Source organism: Rhineura floridana, chromosome 1 (assembly GCF_030035675.1).
Source record: "Rhineura floridana isolate rRhiFlo1 chromosome 1, rRhiFlo1.hap2, whole genome shotgun sequence".
In the NCBI taxonomy this organism is placed as follows: domain Eukaryota; kingdom Metazoa; phylum Chordata; class Lepidosauria; order Squamata; family Rhineuridae; genus Rhineura; species Rhineura floridana.
Genome location: NC_084480.1, coordinates 194,072,741 through 194,080,866, shown reverse-complemented (window position 1 = coordinate 194,080,866; position 8,126 = coordinate 194,072,741). Strand labels below are relative to the sequence as shown.

Genomic DNA, 8,126 nt, shown 5'->3' with positions numbered 1-8,126 from the left:
AGGGAGGGCTGAAGTGGGCAGGGGAGGAGGAAGAAGGATGAGGGGAGGGGAGGGAGAAAGGCAGAGGAAGGGAGAAGGGAGGGGAAGGAGAGAAGAGAGGGGGAGGGGAAAAGCAGGTCCAATCATTTGCATGCTTGAGTTCAATGAGATTTACTTCCATGCAATCATGCTTAGAATAAGTAAAACTGACCATGGGGGAGAAGGAGGGGAAGGGGACAGGAGAGAGAAGGATGAATGGAGGGGAAGGAGGGGGAAGGGGGAGAGGTTGGACGGTGATGGGGCAGGGAAGGGAGGGGTGAATCACGGGGAAAGGAAGGGCAGGTTTGATCATTTGTATGCTTTTTGAATTCAGTGGGATTTACTCCTGTACAATTTTGCTTAGAAAAGGTGAAACTGACCTGGGGGAGGAGCAGGGAGGGGGAGGAGGATGGGAGAGCAGGGGAAGAAGGGGGAGGGAAGAGGGTGGGGAGGATATTGGGTGGGTAGGCACTGGGCAGAGGGAAAGCCCCTTTCCTTTTCAAAAGGAAAACACTGTCAACAGTATCATTGTTTTTCAGGGTTTCCCACTTCTTTTTATTCTACAACAGGCACATGCGGTCTCCCACTCAAATTTAAACCAAAGCTGTCCCTGGCCACATCCACACCAGACCTTTATTTCACTTTAAACAGTCAAGTCTTCCCCCAAAGAGTTGCTAGGAGAGACCCTAATCTCCTCACAGAGCTACAATCCCCAGAAGAGGGGCTGGCTGTTAACCCACTCTGGCCACTGGAGCGTTGTCAGGGGAATAGGAGTCTCCTAACAACTCTCAGCACCCTTTACAAACTACACTTCTCAGGATTCTTTGGGCGAAGCCATGACTGTCTAAAGTGAAATAAATGTCTGGCGTGGGTGTGGCCCCCTGATTAGCCAAGCCAAACAGATGTGAGTCTGGCTTTTAGAACACTGACAGTTTTTACTGAGCATGCAGGATGCTATAATAGACTTTGATGTTAAATTTCTTAAATTAATTAAAAATCAACCATGCATTTTAAAAAACTGTTAAACTGCAGAAGATGAAGGTCAGAGTATGGTCCAAGGTCAGTAATAGGGTTTCAGGTACTCTGTGAACATGGTTGATTTTTAATTAATACTGACAGAAAGAAGTCCAAAAGGGGGTTGGATTTTTTCCTCTTGTTTTACACTTTGAACTCTCAATTCTCTCTGCATGTTTTGTGTATCATCATGAAAACTGAGAGGGTTGTTAAGGAAGCTTTTCTGAATTCAGGACCATATGTTTTGTAAGGTTTTGTTATGAAATGAGCTTATGGGAAGCAGCAGAATGGCATGGGATGTATTTTCAATTTAACACTGCAGAATGCAAAATATTCATGTTAGCTATAGTATACAGCCACTTTTGTGGCTGTATAATTTTTTTTGATAAATAAGAAATAAAATAAAAAATAATACAAGATTGCCTGACCAATGGAAGATTGGTCAAGCCTCAGATCCCACCTTACACTTTAAAGGGTGCCTAAGGGTGCTCACTAAACCGTACCTTGTGAAATTCCCACACATATCTGCCAAATGTGACAAAATTAACCTATTTACAGTATTAAACCACCAACCGGGCAACAAATCAGCCAAATCCAAATTAAACGAATTAGCCGAATCAAGACAAGCCAATCAGCCGAACTGGAAGAACACTGCAGGGTAGGCAAAAAGCTTGCCAGCAAATAAAGGCCAATGAACTAAAAAATACTACCCGGCCCCAAAAGGCAGCTAGCAGAACTTGTGTTGCCCTGAGGGACGGTGGGTGGGCGCCATGTAAAGCTGAAAAGAAGTTGAGATAGGGCAGAGCAGGGCTTAAATAGGCACCCTGCCCCACCCCCTGCACAATGTGGTGTGTGTGGCCATGCTGCTGCCAGGGGTTTGAAGCCACACCAGGATTTATCCTGGCATGGTTGCAAAGGCTCGCTCCTGACAGAGTCCTCCTGGTTTGTCGGCAAGGTGGGACTTCTTCAGTTCAACTAGAAACCTGCAGCATTTCTGTTATGATCTTTCTGTCTCCCTAAATTAGCACAAAAGTCCACCCACAGCAGATCAAAGTGTGCAGAAATCAGACAATATTATCCTCAGAAGAGAAGCAAAAGATGAAAGGAAGATCATATTATTCTGGTGCACTGTCTCTTCTGTCCTCTATGACTAACAGACAAAATCTATAGCTTTCCCACTTCCCTTCAGTTTGTAGACCAGATGGAACTCCATCTCTTACTGACCTATTTTTATTAACATCTAATATTTCCCTGAGGCCCTCAACCTCAATCATGCAACTCTCCCTTTAAAATTCTATGTCTGGATTGAAATTTGCCTCTTTCTATAATTTACATGTAGTCCAGTCCTATGCCTGTTCACTCAGAAGTAAGACTTGAATTCAATAAGATTTATTCCCAAGTAGATGGGCATAGGATTACAACTTGACAATGCAATCCTACGTATGTCTAATCAGAAATAAGTCCCTCTCATTGAGTTCAGTGAGACGGTAATACTTAGAAATTATAAAGGAGACAAATTAATTTGATTTCCTCAAAATCAAATTTGAATTTTTAAATGCTGCACAATGGAATGAGGGTTATAACAGAGATACTACTGTTTTCATGTTCAAGGTTCTGGTTTTGGTGTACAAAGCCCTATGCAGCTTGGGATCAGGATACCTGAAAGATCATCTTACCCCTTATATACCCAGCCAATTACTGCACTCTGCAGATGAAGGCCTCTGGATGCCATCTCATCAGGAGATCCATTCTGCAGAACATAGGAAGCAGACCTTTAGTGTTGTTGTGGCACCTACCCTTTGGACACTAGGCAGGCACTATCTCTGGTATCTTTTTCATGCCTATCGAAGACCTTTCTCTTTCAACAAGCTTTTTGCATAGAGGCCTTCCCCAGCCTGCGTCTATGTTGGAATTACTTTTTTAGATGCTTTAAAAGCTGTTTTAAAAAAAGATTTTTTAAAGATGTTTTGTTTTAACATGTTTTAAAGTCTTTTGTTTTAAAGATGTTTTAGAGTGTTTTTAGTATTTTTATTTGCTGCCCTGGACTCCTTTAGGAGGAAGGGCAGGAGCTAAAGTAAATAAATCAATAAATACATTGTTTTCTAAATAAGGAAAATATCTCAGAGATATGACTCAGTTATCCATGTTTACATATCATGTTTTAGCATAAGTTTCTCATTGAATTTCAGCAGCATATGCTCAATCACAACAGGCACCATTTCAGTTGTGAGACATATTCATTGTATTTGTGGCAATGAGATTCTCATAAGGCCTCATTCTTAGATATATTTAAGATAAATTGTTGAAAAAATTTTTTCACTCTAAGAACATTTGTTGTGGTTACTTTTTCTGTCTTATAATAACCATATTAATATTATCAGAGATGGAAACCCGTGACTCTCCTGATATTATTGGACTGCAAGACCTATCATCCCCGACTATAGGCTGATAGGAATTGTAGTCCAACAACATCTGGAGGGCCTTAAGTTCTCCATCCCTTTGACAAATTCTGGTCAAGTGGTCATCTTTCTTATGCTAAAGTATTTGTGCCTCTTCTATACATACCAAATCAGTCCATTTCCTTGTTTGAGACAGTTTGTTTGAAATTTTTACCCTCAGGAAATTGCTTCATTATTTACAATATGTCATGAAACATCATGACCATCAAACTTCAGTGGCTTTAAAAGAGGATTAGACAAATTTATCACTAGCCATGATGGTTATGTTCTACATCAGAGGCAGTGTGCTTCTGTAGACTAGTTGCCAGAATCACAGGTGGGGAAAGAGCTGTTGCACAGATCCTCTTGTAGGCTTCCTACAGGCATCTGGTTGGTCACTGTGAGAACAGGATGCAGTACTAGACAGGTCTTTGGCTTGTTCCCATCAAGGCCCTTCGTATATTCTTATGACCTGCTTGCCCAGAAATTGCTGCATGTCTGCCATGAAATGGCTGCATGTTGCAGAAGATTCAGGGGTGGTAGTGTCACAGAAAAACATCCAGTTTATACGGGATGTTCCTCAGCTTCCAAGGAGGCTCATCGTTCCCTGGATCACAATGTGAAACTACCAATTTATAATAATAATTTATAATACAATAATTTGCAGAGAAATATAGGGTGTCCCAATGACTCAGAAAGTTTGATGTGGGGGTGGGGGTGGGGGTGGGTGACATTGCTTCCCTGCCTTTCCTTAATATTGTTGCACGCCACCACATCTCTAAGCCATGAGAGATCTCCAGGAGTGTCTGTGCTTACTCAGGGTTTGGTTTCCTTGGAAAGAAGGTCAGCTGAGTCTGTGATGTCTTTATGAAATATGGTTTTTATTTACACACATTCCAACTTGAGCTTAAGATGGAGGGGTCCAAAGTATCAGCAGTCCAATAGATGTTGCTTTTCCATCTGGCTTACAGGAGACATCCTAAAGCCATGGTGCAGGGAGCCAGCATCTCTGAGTGTCTCCAGTTCCTAGCCTTTCCTCAGACCCCACAAAGAACACAAGCCTCTCTTTGGCCTCAGGAGAGGGGGCTCTCCTGAAGAGTTTCAATAACAATAGGATCCCCTTGGCCCATTCACTGGTTAATGGGCACTTGGCAGACCAATTAGCCCACCTGACCCCTCTGTTAGATTAACAAAAGAGACTGACCAGCGGAGCAGGTTTCTCACTTCCAGGTCCAAGGTTCCAAATCAGAGGCTGGAAGGGGACTCATAGAAATCATCTATCTCAGCCCCCGAACCCATAACAATATTATCCCTGTTTATTAGCTGAACAAAACACAAACAAATAATTGAGTATCGTAGTACTCAGAGCCAGCACCCCAAAGGAAAAGCCGATACGCACAGTTAGCTTTCCCCGTCCAGTTTCTTAGTAGGTGTATCAGATATATCTAATCTGTCTGATATGAATTGTTTTTGCTTCATACATTTTTATGAGTTTATTATTTAGTGTCCTATGAATTACTCTGGATAATAATTAGCCTGTCTAAGACAGTCAATTTCCACTTTCACGCTAATGAATTCTTCTTTTGAAAAGGTACTGAAGACAATAGACAAACAAATAATACATTGTGCATGACCTGGGCATATGTGTCGCTTGTATCATATAGATCCAAAATGGCCATGGGAAATACAGAGGGAGAGCTCTATTTGAATGTAAATATCCCAGCCTAAAGCAGCGAAAATGGAGAGCTGCTCTGAAGAATCTCACATTTTGCACTTTGGTAACAGAACGTAAAGAAAAGTTAGGCATGTATTGATGGACTCAGGGCCAATTATTTTGCCTCTCCATATATAAGCAGCCCATAATTTCCCTCTGTGACTTTCAGAACCTGCACTGTTAGTGAACATTCACATGGTCACTTTCCCCCTCTGTGATGATATTACTTTTTGGTAGTCAATTTATAAGCATTTTAAACCTTTATATCACACTTATAGCCAAACAACTGCATACTAATATATGAGGTGATGCAATAAAACCAGCAATAATAAAAGCTGGAATAAAACGATTCAACATTTAATGTTGATTCAGTGGTGTTCTTCTCAGTGTTGTTTTTCTTCTTCTTTGTCTTCACAGGCCTTGGCTTCAATTTCCAACAGTGCCATTTAAATCCTATTGGCTGTAACAACCCATGTGATTTTGCAGATAATATATCAAATTGCATAGGCTGCCAATCAGAATACACACACACATTTCTGTGAGCAAATGAAGCTGGCAACAAGGCAGGAAAAGAATAAAGGACATACAAAGACATTTTGCTGCCTGAGGTGGAGCAGCAAATGGTCCCACCTCCCCAAAAAAAGGCCAAGAAGCACGGAGTCACTGAGGCAAGCTGAGTTATTTTGTCATCTGAGGCAAAAAAAACAAATCTCCAAATGCACTTCACTAGCAATAAAAACACAGTAATATAAATTAAATAACTGGAAATTTGCTGTCTGAGGTGGCTGCTTTATGGCAGGTCTGGCCTTACTTCCAGCGTTTCCTCTGATTTGGCTTCATGATGTCATCACATAGCCAAATCTGTGTGAAAGTATAATGTCCTCATGCAGAGATTATTTCAGGAATCTTGTTTGCTTGGTTTAAAAAAGTTTTACTTGTTTTTAAATTATTATTATTATTATTATTATTATTATTATTTATTACATTTATATACCTCCCCATAGCCGAAGCTCTCGGGGTGGTTTACAGCAGTTAAAATGGCACTACAACTGCAGATCAGATAAAGAAACTGCTATAAAGCAGCAGCAAAAAATGTAGGATAAGGCAACAAAGTGGAGTTTCATGGAAAATTCTCTTCAAACCAATATTTTTTTAAAAAAAATAGGTAAAAGAAAATGGCTTATCTGGAAGAACTGACATAAAGATAAGTGCACATCAAAATTTGCATTAAACATCTGGTAGAGTGTTAAACACTAGATAGCTATTTTATTTATTTATTTATTATTGTTATTTTAAAATGTTGATTTTTACCTGTGGAATTAAAATTCTATGGGCCTCAAAACTTTGGTCTGAGCCTTACAGACACAAAAGGAATTATGTGTAAGATGACAATGAAATGCTGCAGAGTACATGTACAGAGTGTTACAGAATGTTCTGAGAAAACTGTTGATGTTTAACCTTCTGGAAAACCACAAAGTAGATAGCACATGTGCATAGCTCAGGCATTTTGCAAATAGTTGAAAGATGTCAGTGTGATGATGGAAATCTGCTTCTGTACGCCTTAGAAATTTTGCTATGAGTGAGCAGACAATTGTCTATTGGAGAGAGCTTTGGACTAGCACTTCTCTGAAGTTCTCTCCAAACGGCCGTTTGTTGGCTTGGCTTGGCTTGGCTTTCTTTTAAATAAAAAGTGTCTCTAGCAGATCTTGATGATTCAAACACAATGGGAAGCTTTGTTTTCTTGCACAATTCCACAATTGAGAACCAGCAGTTTGGACAGTTTGTCTACAGCTATACTACCCTGAACATGCCTGGTTATCATCTGATCATGGAAGCTAAGCAGGGTTAGTCCTGGTTGGTACTTGGATGGGAGACCGCCTGGGAATACCAGGTGCCATAGGATTTTGTATTTGTTGCTGCAGTAACCAGAAACTCAGTCTGGACCCTCCAGGCATGTTCAGGCCAGGACAGGAGCAGCCAGACTAATCCAAAGAATAGATGCCACACAAGAACAGGCCACACCCACTGGGAAGTGGGATCTAGGCAGAGGACTTCTTTCTCTAAGTCTGCTGTATGGCCGGATGTTGTATTAAAGCACCCTCATTGCCACACACAAAATGGTCCACCACTTTATTTACTTTTGGCTGAACATCATCCAGATGAGCTGGATCTTCAGCCCCCCTCCAGCTGATCTGCTCCAGGAGATTTGACCACAAGATCATCATGTAAGGGTAGCAGGAAATCAGGCGACACAGATGATCCATGACTGCTGCTAGTGTGATGTTGATGCCCTTTCTCTGGCCAAGGTCATTTTTACCCAGTTGTATCACAGGGATATCTGGAGGTCCGGTGCTGGCAGCTCATTCTGTAAAGTGCGACAGGTGCTCTTCCCATACAATGCCCTGGATCCCCAGCCAAGAGAGGTGGATAGTGTGGGCTAGACCCAAATGCTGACCCCACTGACATACTCAGGCATGATGCTCAGCCTAGTAGACAATGCTGTGACCCATTTCCAGATGTTCTTAGTACCTTAAAGCAAAAGGAGCGGGGAGAACTAGAAAGGGGTGAGACTCAATTATTGTACAACTGCCTTTGCGGGTGTATATATAAGTGATAGGCTGAGGAGCGCCATCAGCCGATGGCTCTGAAGCTTTCCATGGGTAAACCCCATTCCATGTTGGTGGTTGCCGTCCCAGTGTGACAGAAGTGGGAGCTGAATTCCCTCGGGATTAACCCCAGTTAATTTAATGCTAATCACATGACCCCCATGAATTGATGTCTAGTGAGGGATGCTCTGTTGGCATGCACCACTAAAGGCCTGGGGTGTTCTGGGTGAACCCAAAGATAAGCCTGTGTATCTTGCAAAGGGTAGGGGCCATCCATCTTAGCTGCCTGTAGTACCAGCTTTGAGTCCCGGTGATCACATTTTGAGCACCTGACAG

General features: G+C 41.8%; 1 pseudogene; it reads left to right on the top strand.

Annotated features, from left to right (window-relative positions):
* Positions 1–6,967: 6,967 nt before the first annotated feature.
* On the top strand, positions 6,968–7,087 carry LOC133375914 (5S ribosomal RNA; annotated as a pseudogene).
* Positions 7,088–8,126: the final 1,039 nt, after the last annotated feature.